The sequence below is a fragment of the Poecilia mexicana genome, unplaced genomic scaffold (assembly GCF_051168715.1).
Source record: "Poecilia mexicana isolate PSO_F unplaced genomic scaffold, ASM5116871v1 scaffold_12, whole genome shotgun sequence".
Lineage (NCBI taxonomy): Eukaryota > Metazoa > Chordata > Actinopteri > Cyprinodontiformes > Poeciliidae > Poecilia > Poecilia mexicana.
The window spans coordinates 28,152,457-28,170,368 of NW_028263381.1; the positions used below are offsets into that span (position 1 = coordinate 28,152,457).

The window sequence follows — 17,912 nt, forward strand, 5'->3', positions numbered from 1 at the left end:
AAATGTAGCGTTCCGTATTGAACTGATACGGGATGCTATTTGTTGTTCCGTACTCTACAAATGTGTATGTGTAATAATAAAGAAGTGGCGCCCACGTACTTTATTTAGTAGACTGCCCCAGTTATTGTTTGACTCACGGTGTTAGTGTTGCGATATTGTGCCCAACTGCTTTCTGGGTAACACACTAATCGACATGCTGCTGCCCCTAACTAATGATTCTAACTTCTTATGTTGCTCATAGGTTTCTAATTAGACAAAGAAAAGTTGTACAATGATGTAAAATCACATAACTCTTCAAAAAAGTCAACAAAAATGGTTACTTTGTATAGAAGCTAAATTAAGAATAATTGATTTTGACAAATATTCTTACCTTCACATTGAAGAGTTTCATTGATATATTCAGAAGGAATCTTATCAACTCCTTTTGGTTGAGAAATGATCCAAATACGAGCATCAGGAAGCAGATTTCCTTTTATCAGATTCGTTAGCAGCACATCCATTGATGCTGCTTCCTTCAAGTCTTTAAGTTTTTTGTTGTTTGCAAAGTCAAGAGGAAGTTCGCATTCTTCCAGGCCATCAAGAATAAAACATACATCAATGGAAAACACAGCATTTTTTTGGTTGAAGAAATCATTCAGCAGAGATTCCATGCTTTGTTTTTTATCTTTCTTTGTATTCAACTCTTTGAAATCAAAGGTCACTAAAGCCTTTATGTGTTTGTTGGATTCTTCTTTTGCCCAGTCGATCATGAACAATCCTTTTTGGAATGTTTTACCAATTCCAGGGACTCCTTTCATTAGCACTGTTCGCACATTGTTGGAATTCCCATTCTTCTTAATGGGAAATAAATCTTGAAACTTGACTGGATTCTTTTTCCCACTTTCATCAATCTTCACAATCTCTGAGAGTTTTGGGTCATTTTCATGTCGACCCACCTCCTCAAGAATTACTTTCTTCAGGTATTTTTCTTCCTCGCCATCTTTCCCTGTCATTGCAAAATACATAATAGGAATAACAATAACTTCATATTTGAAACACTTAATAAAAAAAAAAACTCATGGAAATATATTTCCAGAACTAATGCATAGATGGCTGGGGGCGGACGGACATACAGCTTATTGCAAGATGGTGGAGGAGGTCTGACTGTACGCTACCCTTCCTGTCCCCCAAATATGCTATTTTATTTATATAATTATAAGTAACTTCCACTATCAGGATTAATGTGTCTAACAGAGGATTCCTCTGGTCATTATCTTTCATTAGAGCCTCATTCCTCAATGCTTCACTGTATGTTGAAGCACTGAGCAATTACAGTCATTTGAAGTTTGTATATCAGATGTTGTCCAAGTGTGCCATTGTTGTCACACTTGTTGTCACACTTGTCGTGTGACAACAAGTGTGACATGTTTAATTATGAGGATGTACCTGTACATCCTCATAAATAAACATGTCCAAAATGACATTTCCTTTTTGTGCTATTTTCATCAATCTTGAAATTCACTAGCAGAATACTTTAATCTACAGATTTATTGTATTTTCCAGTCCATACATTCAACATTCAATGTGTATTTACAAGAAATAAAAATGAAAAATTTGGGTGAAGCAAACTTTTTCAGTTTCTTTTGTGTTACAAATGTAATAGCTACAAAGTACTTACACTTAATACATTTTTGACTGCAAAAATAGAAAATGTAGTTTGTCAACATCATTAAAAGACCAAGCTTTTGCATGTACTCCAAATTGTTCAAGAACAGAAGCTGATTTAATTTGGGTATGCCTTTTCAGGTGGTTTTGGTGATTTTGGGGGTGAAGATTAAGGGGTTAAGGGGGAAAATAACTTATTCTACTTAGAAGCTGTTGCCTTTAACATATAAATAATTTCCTTATTTTACAAATTGGAAAAATAGAATTATTTTTATTACTTTCAGTCATAATTCTAACATCTTCTGTTGCTCTTAAGTTTGTAATTATACAAAGTTATGAAATGATGTAAAATCATATAACTTTTGAATAAAGTCAGTAAAAGTGCTTACTTTGTGTACAAGCTCAAATAAGTGTCATTGATTGATTCTTACCTTGACATTGAACAGTTTTCTCAATATATTCAGAAGGAATCTTATCAACTCCTTTTGGTTGAGAAATGATCCAAATACGAGCATCAGGAAGCAGATTTCCTTTGATCAGATTTGTTAGCAGCACATCCATTGATGCTGCTTCCTTCAAGTCTTTAACTTCTTTGTTGTTTACAAAGTCAAGAGGAAGTTCACATTCTTCCAGACCATCAAGAATAAAACATGTTTTATTCTTGTCATCTTTGGAAACACTGACCTTTTTTTTGTTGAAGAAATCATCCAGCAGAGATTTCATGCTTTGTTCTTTATACTTCTTTGTATTCAACTCAGTGAAATCAAAGGTCACTAAAGCCTTTATGTGTTGATTGGAGTTTCCTTTTGCCCAGTCGATCATGAACAATTTTGTTTGGAATGTTTTACCAACACTAGGAGCTCCTTTCATCAGTACTGTTCGCACATTTTTGGACCGACCGAGCCATCTGAAAAACCGAGATTTATCGGGAAATAAGTCTTTGAGCTCAACTACGCTCTTCTTCCCACTTTCAAACGTCACTATCTCAGAGTGCTTTGGGTTATTTTCATGGTGACCCTCCTCCTTAAGTATTACTGTCTTCAGGTCACTTTTTTTCCTGGGATCTCCCCCTGTAATTTTCAAATTAAATATATGTGAACAACAGGAAAAAATCATAACATAGTTGATACACATGATTGACAACACTCTTCAGAATATATTTTCAGCAATAATCCACACTAATAACTCATATTTCCTCCTGGCATCCAACTATCATCAACAATCAACATCAATTATTCAGAATTAATGTATAGAAACAATAATTTCTTCTGGGCAACAATTTAAATTCAGTTAAAAAGTGGTAAGATTCACTGAGTGTCACCCCAGTAAATTATTTTGACTTTACACTATGGACATTTTGTCATGAAACATCAACTATTGTCAGGGGCAGTAATGATAAGATCTGACAAATACTGGTTTAAGTATCACAAGATTTGAGGCGTTATAATTTGAGAGTAAAAACAACTTGGTTTTCTTAGGAGCAATTAGTCTTACTTTCCCGTGGCAATTTTTTTCCTTAATATACAAATAGAAACAACACCAACAAAAAAACAAGAACTAAATATTACAATTAAAAAATATAATTTCACTCAGAGTTTATCTCTTAAAAGTATTTATTCATTAGTCTGTAAAGCCAATTAACAATTGGATTTATAAAAATTTTTCTTTTTAAGTCATGCTCACCTGTGTCAGATGTTCCAGTTTGGTTGTCATGAGAAACACTGCAGGCACAGACAAGACATTTAACTGTTTTGATTTACATTTATTTAAAGTGATAGCAAATATGTATTTATTTAAAATGATCATGTTTAAAAGTTAAAAGAGTGTAGACTAAAGTAATTTATTTTTACTGGGGCCAGAACTTCATCACATTCATTTTAATTAATTAATTGCATATGTTTTAATGTGATAAAACATTTTAATGCAATTAATAATAATACTATTTTTTTTTAACATACAAAGGTAGCAAAGCTATTCAAACCTAAAATACCATCTCAATGTAAAACATGTTGCAGCAAGCACAGATGTCCCCAACACTACTGTCAGCATTCACATTTCATATTTGTAAAGAAGTGTCATGAATGGGGGCTGCACAGTGGCGGAGTTGGCTTGCAGCAAGAAGGTTCTGGGTTCAATTCCCGGCCACGGTCTTTCTGCATGGAGTTTGCATGTTCTCCCTGTGCATGCGTGTGTTCTCTCTAGGTACTCCGGCTTCCTCCCACAGTCCAAAAACATTACTGTCAGGTTAATTGGTCTCTCTAAATTCTCACTAGGTTTGAGTGTGTGTCTGCATGGTTGTGTGTCTCTGTGTTGCCCTGCAACAGACTGGTGACCTGTCCAGGGTGACCCCGCCTCTCGCCCGGAACGTTAGCTGCAGAGGCACCAGCAGCCCTCCCGACCCCACTAAGGGACAAGGGTGTAAAGAAAATGGATGGATGGATGTTGTTGATTTCATATATCTATTTATTCAATAATTTAGCAACAAAAACAGTTTTTGCATTGAACATGTTTATTTTGTCAATCCATGATAGAAAAAATCGCAGTGACCTACTTCCCATTGGCAATACGTTCTAGGAAGTGTAATAACCATTTTCAAACAGCAAAATTCTAGCGAAGAAGAAATTGTATCTCTTCTTCAGCTTTGAAGAATTAATTTGAAGTTTCACCCTTGAACACTTTGACCTGTTAAGTACGCTTACTTTTTATATCAGAAGAGATAATAACTTTGTTATATAAAAGTAAAGGAATATTTCAAAAATGTCTTCACTATTATGCACCTCTATGGCAATATATTGATAAGCTTCAATAATTGATACATATTATTGAGGCTGGTTAGTGTTTCAACAACCACTTTTATCTAATAACTAAACCCAGAAGGTTTTTTTGGAAGTGTCCTGTGTCTTTTTGCTGGACACAGGAATCCAGCAAAAAGAACGCCAGGGACAGAACTGTCAATACTCTTTCAATACTTTATTTAGCCCACAGCAACCTAAATGTCATTTATACCAGCTGCATTTTTTATGGCCTCTGACTATTATAAATGATTAACTTATTGCTGAGAATGCAGTTTTTTCTTCTTATCCCTGCTGATGAAGCTACACTACGCCCACACAACTTGAGTCTGAAAGTTTTCAGTCACTTGTGTGGTACTTTATTTGATCTGACTCATACTGCAGATAATGTAGGCAAGCTATACTGTAGATGTTTAACAGATGAAAAATCAACAAAGATCAAGCAAACATTTTATGTAAAAATGCAAACAATACAAAAAGATAAAACTGATGGATAAAATAGCAGGGTTTCCTCCAGAAAGTTGCAAACCCTGGTGATTCACCAATGGACCACTGCGTTTTTGAGTTGAAAATATGTTAAAAGTGGACAGGAAATTTGATTTGAATATGACTAGGTAATGCCAACTAAAGACAAATATAAAAAATGTAATTAAAAAAATAAACATACTTTTTGAGAACCTCGCTGAAATCTGACTCAAAATTCAAGAATGTATTGTATTAAGTTAAGAACTTAGATAAAAAAAAAAACCTGTTAACCAGTTAAGTACGCTTACTATTGACGTCAGTAGGGTTGATAACTTTGCCATATGAAAATAAAGGAATATTTTTAAAAAATCTCTTCACTATTATGCACTTCTGTGGCAATTTATTGACAAGCTTCAATAATTGATACATATTATTGAGGCTGTCATTGTTTTAGCAATGATTTTTTATCATTTTTTAGTTCAATAAACAGAAACTGAAGTGACGACTCACATCAGCTTTGTACTGATTGACAGTTAATCTTCCCTATAAAAAAGACACAAGTGATCCATCTAAACACTTCCTACAGAACAACATGGTTTATAGATCTCATCCCACTTGGAGTCACTTTGTCAGCATCAGTTTGTTACATTAAAAAATATGTTAATCTTCTGGCAGCAAAGAGTTTTTGTGTATCAAATAAACCTTTAGTCTGTGAATACTTTTCTTACATATCTTACCTTGACCCATTGTCATTGTCAGGCGTATTTGCTCCAGGAGGCTCTGGTCCGTTGTCATCCTCTGAGCTAAAACACAAACAAAAAAATTGTTTCTTTTATGTCTTTTGATCAGAATATTGGATCCTTGTGCCAGACCTGTTTCTAAAACCAAAACATGGTGGTACATATTTCCAATAAAAGGAATAAACTAGTTCTATTATTATTTGATTATCTGTACATAAGCTTTTTTCTACTAATGCTAATTGTTTTTGACTCACACATTTTAAGGTTTGTTTGCAAAAACTGATTTCATTTTGTTTTTCTATTCAGTGATCTTAACTTTTATTTTCCTGATTTTCATAGAATGATATTGTGTAAAATACAAATGACCAAAACATGATGTTGCACACGAAAAGCTTCCCGAATTTTGTTGGTTGATTCACTTCAAAGGCTGAACAAAGAAATAATTGAAACCCCAGTCTTACTTGTAATCATTTAGTTACAAACAGATTTAATCAGAGGAAGCAGATATGAATAATACTTAGATGTGCATTTAAGTATTGTCCACATAAGTAAATTGGGCAGTGTTTAATAAAACCAACAACAAAACAAAAACAGCTCAGAAAGGAAAGTTCAGGTGAAAGATTTTCCTTTGAAAATGGCAAATTGGACAGAATTAAACAAAAACATTGAAAAAAAATATTATTCATTAACTTTATTCTGTATTACTATATATTTTTCAATCTGTCTGTCATTCTGCAAAATGTACCAAGAATATCAATTTACATTAAAATAAGAAATAATTATGTCTTCAAGGAAAATAAAGTTCAAGTTATTTGATGAAGGTTTTTCTACGTTATTTAAAGTGTTCATATAAACTCATAAAGAACAGGGAATGGCTTTTGAATTGAAGCCATCTACTTGATTTTTGTTTAAATTATGTCCTGTTATCTTTTCTATTTTTGAGTATTTCCCAATGAACATAATTCTCTTTGCATCAACATAATTTTCAAAAGTCTCAAAGTAATGGGCAAAATTCAATGCAATATTACCATAACTAGCGTCCTTTCTACTGCTTTCTATTGTGTTTTACTAAGAAAATACATTAAATAATGCCAAAGTGTCTTACCTTTGATCTTCACTGTCAAATTATGAAGATTCATTCTTGGATTTGTTAATTTTCAAACTCACTGAAGAAAAGATCGGAGTTTGGTGCTGAGGTAAGCTATAGACCAATAGCAAAATGTTTTATCTCACCTCTATGATAGAGTTTTAGTTCCAGGCTGAGAATATATTTTTTTAATGATGAGAATAAAGTCATGATATTATAAGAACAAAATCACAATATTACATTAATAAGGCCTTATATGACAAAGCTGAAATATGAGAATAAAGTTGTAATAGTAAACATAAAGGTGTAGTAATACTAGAATAAAGTTATAATATAAAATCATGATAATATGAGAATTAAGTCATAATAATTCTAATTATACTAATATATTAGAATTATTGTGTTTCCTTTTATAAATGAGGTCATATTTAGTTCTTTAACACATTAGCATGAAATTATTATCAGCAGTGGACTTTGAAAGGGTCATGCAAATAACTGTCTTTGTTTCAAGGAAAGTGTTTGTGATTAAGACTCAATGCAGCTGATAGATTTTGAAGCTTAATTTTAAAAAACTAATAACTAAACCCAGAAGGTTTTTTTGGAAGTGTCCTGTGTCTTTTTGCTGGACACAGGAATCCAGCAAAAAGAACGCCAGGGACAGAACTGCCAATACTCTTTCAATACTTTATTTAGCCCACAGCAACCTAAATGTCATTTATACGAGCTGCATTTTTTTATGGCCTCTGACTATTATAAATGATTAACTTATTGCTGAGAATGCAGTTTTTTCTTCTTTTCCCTGCTGATGAAGCTACACTATGCCCACACAACTTGAGTCTGAAAGTTTTCAGTCACTTGTTTGGTACTTTATTTGATCTGACTCATACTGCAGATAATGTAGGCAAGCTATACTGTAGATGTTTAACAGATGAAAAATCAACAAAGATCAAGCAAACATTTTATGTAAAAATGCAAACAATACAAAAAGATAAAACTGATGGATAAAATAGCAGGGTTTCCTCCAGAAAGTTGCAAACCCTGGTGATTCACCAATGGACCACTGCGTTTTTGAGTTGAAAATATGTTAAAAGTGGACAGGAAATTTGATTTGAATATGACTAGGTAATGCCAACTAAAGACAAATATAAAAAATGTAATTAAAAAAATAAACATACTTTTTGTGAACCTCGCTGAAATCTGATTCAAAATTCAAGAATTTATTATATTAAGTTAAGAACTTAGATAAAAAAAATACCTGTTAACCTGTTAAGTACGTTTACTTTTGATGTCAGTAGGGTTGATAACTTTCCCATATGAAAATAAAGGAATATTTAAAAAACTTTATGTGAACCTCGCTGAAATCTGATTCAAAATTCAAGAATTTCGCATTAACTGATTTTTACATGTTTAGATGCTGCAGAGCCATTATTTGGAGCATTTCAATAACCAATACATCAATACAATCATAATATCCAGCTCTTTCACATAGTGTAGCTTCATCCATAACAACTAAATAAAATGCTAAAAACTGCAAGGAAAAATCACAAAAACGTAATTCGGTTCATAGTTTCTTTCAATATATTACAAATATAACAATTTCCTAAGTTTATCTCTCAAACATGTCAGTACAAAAAAGTTGTACACAAAAAAGCTGCACAACAAAACTTGTATTTTGAGTTTTTGCAGAAGTTAGTTTTTCGCATACAGCCAGGTTTATAACATGTATCCAAAGCGAAAATAGAAATGTTGTGTGTCTGTCTCATTTACTTTTTGTATTGTTTCTTACATTTTACAATGCATCTTTTTTGCACTGTTACTGTTTCTCAATAAAGATGTATATTAAAAAAAAGCGTGTACGGCACACTGTGGCTTCATTTTGAACACTGCTTCCCCACACGTGGTGCACAACGCTGTGTACTGGCACAATGTGATTGGTACAGCACCCCGTACCCGGAAATAAAGTCCGATGGGAAATGAAGTCCTGTGAAAATATCTCACGATATCTTATGCTATCGACGTGAGAATGGGAGATCCAAACCAGGAAGTGAAGGCGCAGATCTACATATCATATTGGTGGATATTGCGTATGGATTGCCTAGCACGTATGGTTCCTCTGTTTACTATAAATCTGTGAACTCGTCTGTGCCGCCATGCAGCGCTCTGGCACATGTGGATTGTCGGAAAAGTAAGTGTCATTCTTACGGTTTTATATGCAAAAAAAAATTATTGCTCTACCTTACGTGGTTCGAATTCTACCGGCATTTGAAAAACATACATACAAACGGGAGCGCCGGCGCTCCCGTAGTCCCCAAAGGGGAACTTAGATATAAAAATACCTGCTGACCTATTAAGTACGCTTACTTTTTATATCAGTAGGGTTCATAACTTTGCCATATGAAAGTAAAGAAATATTTTTAAAAAATCTATTCATTATTATGCACTTCTGTGGCAATTTATTGACAAGCTTCAATAATTCATTCATATTATTGAGGCTCAAATTGTTTAAGCAATGATTTTGATATTTTTTTTAGTGCAAGAAACAGAAACTGAAGTGACGACTCACATCAGCTTTGTACTGATTGACAGTTAATCTTCCCTATAAAAAAGAAACAAAGTGATCCATCTAAACACTTCCTACAGAACAACATGGTTTATAGATCTCATCCCACTTGGAGTCACTTTGTCACCATCAGTTTGTTACATTTGAAATATGTTAATCTTCTGGCAGCAAAGAGTTTTTGTGTATCAAATTAACCTTTAGTCTGTGAATACTTTTCTTACATATCTTACCTTGACCCACTGTCAGACATATAAACACCAGTTGGTCCAGAAGGCTCTGGTCCGTTGTCATCCTCTGAGCTAAAACACAAACAAAAAAATTGCTTCTTTTATGTCTTTTGATCAGAATATTGGATCCTTGTGCCAGACCTGTTTCTAAAACCAAATCATGGTGGTACATATTTCCAATAAAAGGAATAATTTACCGTATTTTCCGCACTATAAGACGCACCTAAAAACCTTCAATTTCCTCAAAAGCCGACAGTGCGCCTTATAATCCGGTGCGCCTTATATATGGACCAATATTGAGCCACAACAGGTCCAGCAACGGACTTTACCACAGGGGCCGCGTTTCATTGGCTAATGCCCATTTTAGGTCACAGTGCAGCTACCACGTGCGTGACCGTCTCACAAACACAAGCTACAGTAGTAAACATATGCTAATGTACATTGTGGACCATGAATGCCGACTTACCCAGCCTTGCAAGAACAACAGGCATCAGTGATCTTGTCCACAGCTATATTTATGCTGAGGGTGTGAGGATCTGCTGTTTTCCTCATCTATCGGTAGCTTTTAGCTGTGACGCGCACAATGTTGGAGGCATCCAGTGGCTCAAACACCTTGATGTCGTCCAAAAAAGATGACATGAACTTGTTGGTTCCCCTGTCCATTGTCGTGGCTGATATGTTGTGAAAATCCGGCAGAAATGCTACGCTAATTAACTCAGATCGAAATGAAAGACGTCATGTTTACACAGACATGCAGTAGGCTGCTTACGTAGTTGGTCCACTACGGTAAGCAGCCGCCTACTTCTTTTTCCCCCGTAGAAGAAGTGGTGCGCGGTGCATGCTGGGATAGTTGTCAGAACACTGGTTTGTTAATAAAGTTTGATAATACATTTAAAGGGGGGGAGGGGCAGGGGAAGAGAGACAGAGACTGCAGCGGCAGCGTGTCGGTTGGTCTGTGTTACCCAGAAAGCAGTTGGGCATAATATCGCAACACCAACACCGTGAGTGAAACAACGGCTGGGCCAGCCTACTATATAAAGTACTCGGGGACCATTTCTTTATTAATGTGGATGTGTAATAATAGAGTATGAAGCGTCTATTCTATGCGCCTTATAATGCGGTGCGCCTAATGTATGAAAAAAGTCCTAAAATAGGCAATTCATTGAAGGTGCGCCTTATAATCCGGTGCGCCTTATAGTGCGGAAAATACGGTAGTTCTATTATTATTTGATTATCTGTACATAAGCTTCTTTCTAACTTAAACAAAAATAGATTTTACATATGTATTAAAACGTTGCTATGTAATAACATGAGATAGATAATCTCTGGAAAAAAATAATAATAATTGATGCCTCCTCTCTGTGTTCTGCATAATTATTTTTCTCAATCACAACCAGCCAATCAGAACCAGCATTAATCAGCTAGCCAAGCTCTCAGGAAGTTTTGATTCAGTAACTCAGGATTGTTTATTTTGATGTAACCTGCATTTGACGCTGAATGAATATTTCTTTTTTCTTAACATTATTTGATAATGTGAGATTGTGAGATTTATTTGACTTATGTATAATTTATGAGGACCTACTGTTAAGTATTATTTTACTGACTGCAGGTTTTTCAGTTGTCCTATTGACTGCTGTTGTCTTGTACCTGCAAATATTTTGTAATTTATGTCTAAATTAGGTGAATTTATTGCCAGATCATTTTTCCATTTTGCCAGATCACGTAAAGCTAAAAATTAACAGCCAATCCAGGTGATTGGCAGAGATCGGTGATCGGCCTCCTCATGACTGATCGGTATCGTAATCGGCAGCAAAAAACCTGATCGCAGCATCCATAATTAACATGTTGTGTTATTGTTGGGGCAATTTCAAATGAAGTGGTCCGTGAATGTTTGTTAGATGGGTTAAGTGATCCTCGGCCTGAAAATTTACTAAGATAAGTATTGGGTAGTGTTTAATAAAACCAACAACAAAAACAGCTGGGAAATTTCTTCCTTTTAACGTGCCAAGAAGATCATTTTACATTAAAATAAAAAATACCGTAATTCTATCTTCAAAGAAAATATAAGTGCAAGTTGTTTCATGTATGTTACATTATTTAAAGTGTTCATATAAACTCGTAAAGAACAGGGAATAACTTTCAAATTGAAGCTTTCTGCTTGATATTTATTTAAACTATGTCTTGTTATCTTTTCCATTGTTCTGTTTTTGGTTATTTCATGAAGAACATAATGCTCTTTGCATTAAAATAATTTTCAAAAGTCTGAAAAGCTATGAACTGTTTTGAGTAGAATTCACTGCTATGCCACCATAACTATTGTACTTTGCACTGCTTTTTATTGTGTTTTTCTAAGAAAATACATGAAATATTACCAAAGTGTCTTACCTTTGATCTTCACTGCCAAAATTCAAAGGTTCACGATATCTTATGCTATCGACGTGAGAATGGGAGATCCAAACCAGGAAGTGAAGGCCCAGATCTACATATCATATTGGTGGATATTGCGTATGGATTGCCTAGCACGTATGGTTCCTCTGTTTACTATAAATCTGTGAACTCGTCTGTGCCGCCATGCAGCGCTCTGGCACATGTGGAATGTCGGAAAAGTAAGTGTCATTCTTACGGTTTTATATGCAAAAAAAAATTATTGCTCTACCTTACGTGGTTCGAATTCTACCGGCATTTGAAAAACATACATACAAACGGGAGCGCCGGCACTCCCGTAGTCCCCAAAGGGGAACTTAGATATAAAAATACCTGCTGACCTATTAAGTACGCTTACTTTTTATATCAGTAGGGTTCATAACTTTGCCATATGAAAGTAAAGAAATATTTTTAAAAAATCTATTCATTATTATGCACTTCTGTGGCAATTTATTGACAAGCTTCAATAATTCATTCATATTATTGAGGCTCAAATTGTTTAAGCAATGATTTTGATATTTTTTTTAGTGCAAGAAACAGAAACTGAAGTGACGACTCACATCAGCTTTGTACTGATTGACAGTTAATCTTCCCTATAAAAAAGACACAAAGTGATCCATCTAAACACTTCCTACAGAACAACATGGTTTATAGATCTCATCCCACTTGGAGTCACTTTGTCACCATCAGTTTGTTACATTTGAAATATGTTAATCTTCTGGCAGCAAAGAGTTTTTGTGTATCAAATTAACCTTTAGTCTGTGAATACTTTTCTTACATATCTTACCTTGACCCATTGTCAGACATATAAACACCAGTTGGTCCAGGAGGCTCTGGTCCGTTGTCATCCTCTGAGCTAAAACACAAACAAAAAAATTGCTTCTTTTATGTCTTTTGATCAGAATATTGGATCCTTGTGCCAGACCTGTTTCTAAAACCAAATCATGGTGGTACATATTTTCAATAAAAGGAATAATTTAGTTCTATTATTATTTGATTATCTGTACATAAGCTTCTTTCTAACTTAAACAAAAATAGATTTTACATATGTATTAAAACGTTGCTATGTAATAACATGAGATAGATAATCTCTGGAAAAAAATAATAATAATTGATGCCTCCTCTCTGTGTTCTGCATAATTATTTTTCTCAATCACAACCAGCCAATCAGAACCAGCATTAATCAGCTAGCCAAGCTCTCAGGAAGTTTTGATTCAGTAACTCAGGATTGTTTATTTTGATGTAACCTGCATTTGACGCTGAACGAATATTTATTTTTTCTTAACATTATTTGATAATGTGAGATTGTGAGATTTATTTGACTTATGTATAATTTATGAGGACCTACTGTTAAGTATTATTTTACTGACTGCAGGTTTTTCAGTTGTCCTATTGACTGCTGTTGTCTTGTACCTGCAAATATTTTGTAATTTATGTCTAAATTAGGTGAATTTATTGCCAGATCATTTTTCCATTTTGCCAGATCACGTAAAGCTAAAAATTAACAGCCAATCCAGGTGATTGGCAGAGATCGGTGATCGGCCTCCTCATGACTGATCGGTATCGTAATCGGCAGCAAAAAACCTGATCGCAGCATCCATAATTAACATGTTGTGTTATTGTTGGGGCAATTTCAAATGAAGTGGTCCGTGAATGTTTGTTAGATGGGTTAAGTGATCCTCGGCCTGAAAATTTACTAAGATAAGTATTGGGTAGTGTTTAATAAAACCAACAACAAAAACAGCTGGGAAATTTCTTCCTTTTAACGTGCCAAGAAGATCATTTTACATTAAAATAAAAAATACCGTAATTCTATCTTCAAAGAAAATATAAGTGCAAGTTGTTTCATGTATGTTACATTATTTAAAGTGTTCATATAAACTCATAAAGAACAGGGAATAACTTTCAAATTGAAGCTATCTGCTTGATATTTATTTAAACTATGTCTTGTTATCTTTTCCATTGTTCTGTTTTTGGTTATTTCATGAAGAACATAATGCTCTTTGCATTAAAATAATTTTCAAAAGTCTGAAAAGCTATGAACTGTTTTGAGTAGAATTCACTGCTATGCCACCATAACTATTGTACTTTGTACTGCTTTTTATTGTGTTTTTCTAAGAAAATACATGAAATATTACCAAAGTGTCTTACCTTTGATCTTCACTGCCAAAATTCAAAGGTTCACCCTTGGATATGTCACTTTTCAAACTCACTGAAGAAGAGTTTGTAGTATAGGGTCGAGGTAAGCTAGAAGACAAACAGCAAAATGTTTTTATATAACAAGCTCCAGCAAATCAAAATCAGTTTTCCCCTTAATTGTAATTGGCAGCAAAAAACCTGATCGCAGCATCCCTAATTAACATGTTGTGTTATTGCGGAGCAATTTCAAATGAAGTGGTTCAAGAGTGTTTGTTAGATGGGTTAAGTCAGTGGTTCCCAAACTTTTTCTGCACCCCCCCCCCTATGGATTACAAATGGCTGTCTGGTTGAAAAGACGCGTGTGAGGGGGGGGGCATCGACTTTTTTGGGGGCAAAATGAATGTACGTAGCTGAAAATAGACACCAACATCGGTAGCCTACAAGGTACTTGTTAAGCTTAAGGTTCTGTATTGATATTAGCTAGTCATCTTTTAGCTAACATTACCTGCATCCAGCAGCTTTACTCAACTCAGTCGGTTAGTTTGGAGGGAAAAACTGTGAAAAGTTCTTTGCGTTTTGCTGGTTTGCTGCTGTGATTCTAACACAAACCTACGTAGCTCCGCACAGCAGCAGCAGGTCTCCTTCACAGGTGGAAACCAGCGCGAGCGTCGTAGCGCTCATGTTGCGTTTAAAGGCGGCTCGGAAAAACAGGTTACAACATGTTAACAACTAATTAAACAGTTTTAACTGCTGATAAAAGTGACAGAGGACACAAATATGGGAAGAGTGGAAGCCTCTACTGTATCAGATTGACATAGGAATAACAGAGAGTTGGCCATTCTAAGGTAAAAACCCAGAGCATACAGTGTTCATGTTTTTTTTTGTTTTTTTTTCATCCAGACGGCTTCCCGCGCCCCCCCTGCAATGACACGGTGCCCCCCCCCTAGGGGGTGTGCCCCACAGTTTGGGAACCTCTGGGTTAAGTGATCCTCGGCCTGAAAATTTACTAACATAAGTACATTTATGCAGCGTTTAACAAAACCAACAACAAAAACAGCTGGGAAAGTAAGGTTCTGGGTGAAAGACTTTCCTTTGAAAGACAGCAGAATGGACAAAATGAAACAAAAACCACCTATTATTCAGCAACTTTATTCTGTAATACTAAAAATTCTTAAATCTGTCAATTTCTTTCTGTAAAACGTGCCAAGAAGATCATTTTACATTAAAATAAAAAATACCGTAATTCTATCTTCAAAGAAAATATAAGTGCAAGTTGTTTCATGTATGTTACATTATTTAAAGTGTTCATATAAACTCGTAAAGAACAGGGAATAACTTTCAAATTGAAGCTTTCTGCTTGATATTTATTTAAACTATGTCTTGTTATCTTTTCCATTGTTCTGTTTTTGGTTATTTCATGAAGAACATAATGCTCTTTGCATTAAAATAATTTTCAAAAGTCTGAAAAGCTATGAACTGTTTTGAGTAGAATTCACTGCTATGCCACCATAACTATTGTACTTTGTACTGCTTTTTATTGTGTTTTTCTAAGAAAATACATGAAATATTACCAAAGTGTCTTACCTTTGATCTTCACTGCCAAAATTCAAAGGTTCACCCTTGGATATGTCACTTTTCAAACTCACTGAAGAAGAGTTTGTAGTATAGGGTCGAGGTAAGCTAGAAGACAAACAGCAAAATGTTTTTATATAACAAGCTCCAGCAAATCAAAATCAGTTTTCCCCTTAATTGTAATTGGCAGCAAAAAACGTGATCGCAGCATCCCTAATTAACATGTTGTGTTATTGCGGAGCAATTTCAAATGAAGTGGTTCAAGAGTGTTTGTTAGATGGGTTAAGTCAGTGGTTCCCAAACTTTTTGTTCTGCGCCCCCCCAGTGGTTTCCAAACATTCTCTGCGCCATCCTTTTGGATTACAAATGGCTGTCTGGTTGAAAAGACGCGTGTGACGGGGAGGGGGGACATCGCCTTTTTTGGGGGCAAAATGAATGTACGTAGCTGAAAATAGACACCAACATCGGTAGCCTACAAGGTACTTGTTAAGCTTAAGGTTCTGTATTGATATTAGCTAGTCATCCTTTAGCTAACATTACCTGCATCCAACAGCTTTACTCAACTCAGTCGGTTAGTTTGGAGGGAAAAACTGTGAAAAGTTATTTGCGTTTTGCTGGTTTGCTGTCATGATTCTAACACAAACCTACGTAGCTCCGCACAGCAGCAGCAGGTCTCCTTCACAGGTGGAAACCCAGCGCGAGCGTCGTAGCGCTCATGTTGCGTTTAAAGGCGGCTCGGAAAAACAGGTTACAACATGTTAACAACGGATTAAACAGTTTTAACTGCTGATAAAAGTGACAGAGGACACAAATATGGGAAGAGTGGAAGCCTCTACTGTATCAGATTGACATAGGAATAACAGAGAGTTGGCCATTCTAAGGTAAAAACCCACAGCATACAGTGTTCATGTTTTTTTGGGGGTTTTTTTTCATCCAGACGGCTTCCCGCACCCCCCCTGCAATGACACGGCGCCCCACCTAGGGGGCGCGCCCCACAGTTTGGGAACCTCTGGGTTAAGTGATCCTCGGCCTGAAAATTTACTAACATAAGTAAATTTATGCAGCGTTTAACAAAACCAACAACAAAAACAGCTGGGAAAGTAAGGTTCTGGGTGAAAGACTTTCCTTTGAAAGACAGCAGAATGGACAAAATGAAACAAAAACCACCTATTATTCAGCAACTTTATTCTGTAATACTAAAAATTCTTAAATCTGTCAATTTCTTTCTGTAAAACGTGCCAAGAAGATCATTTTACATTAAAATAAAAAATACCGTAATTCTATCTTCAAAGAAAATATAAGTGCAAGTTGTTTCATGTATGTTACATTATTTAAAGTGTTCATATAAACTCATAAAGAACAGGGAATAACTTTCAAATTGAAGCTTTCTGCTTGATATTTATTTAAACTATGTCTTGTTATCTTTTCCATTGTTCTGTTTTTGGTTATTTCATGAAGAACATAATGCTCTTTGCATTCAAATAATTTTCAAAAGTCTGAAAAGCTATGAACTGTTTTGAGTAGAATTCACTGCTATGCCACCATAACTATTGTACTTTGTACTGCTTTTTAATGTGTTTTTCTAAGAAAATACATGAAATATTACCAAAGTGTCTTACCTTTGATCTTCACTGCCAAAATTCAAAGGTTCACGATATCTTATGCTATCGACGTGAGAATGGGAGATCCAAACCAGGAAGTGAAGGCGCAGATCTACATATCATATTGGTGGATATTGCGTATGGATTGCCTAGCACGTATGGTTCCTCTGTTTACTATAAATCTGTGAACTCGTCTGTGCCGCCATGCAGCGCTCTGGCACATGTGGAATGTCGGAAAAGTAAGTGTCATTCTTACGGTTTTATATGCAAAAAAAAATTATTGCTCTACCTTACGTGGTTCGAATTCTACCGGCATTTGAAAAACATACATACAAACGGGAGCGCCGGCACTCCCGTAGTCCCCAAAGGGGAACTTAGATATAAAAATACCTGCTGACCTATTAAGTACGCTTACTTTTTATATCAGTAGGGTTCATAACTTTGCCATATGAAAGTAAAGAAATATTTTTAAAAAATCTATTCATTATTATGCACTTCTGTGGCAATTTATTGACAAGCTTCAATAATTCATTCATATTATTGAGGCTCAAATTGTTTAAGCAATGATTTTGATATTTTTTTTAGTGCAAGAAACAGAAACTGAAGTGACGACTCACATCAGCTTTGTACTGATTGACAGTTAATCTTCCCTATAAAAAAG

At 35.1% G+C, this 17,912-nt stretch overlaps 1 long non-coding RNA gene across 1 annotated transcript; it reads right to left on the bottom strand.

Moving 5' to 3' along the window:
• Positions 1-363: 363 nt before the first annotated feature.
• Positions 364-2,223, bottom strand: LOC148156309 (uncharacterized). The gene is made up of 2 exons (XR_015764792.1): positions 2,076-2,223; positions 364-985 (listed from the first exon to the last, which is right to left on the bottom strand). It is a non-coding gene; the product is annotated as an uncharacterized LOC148156309 (long non-coding RNA).
• Positions 2,224-17,912: the final 15,689 nt, after the last annotated feature.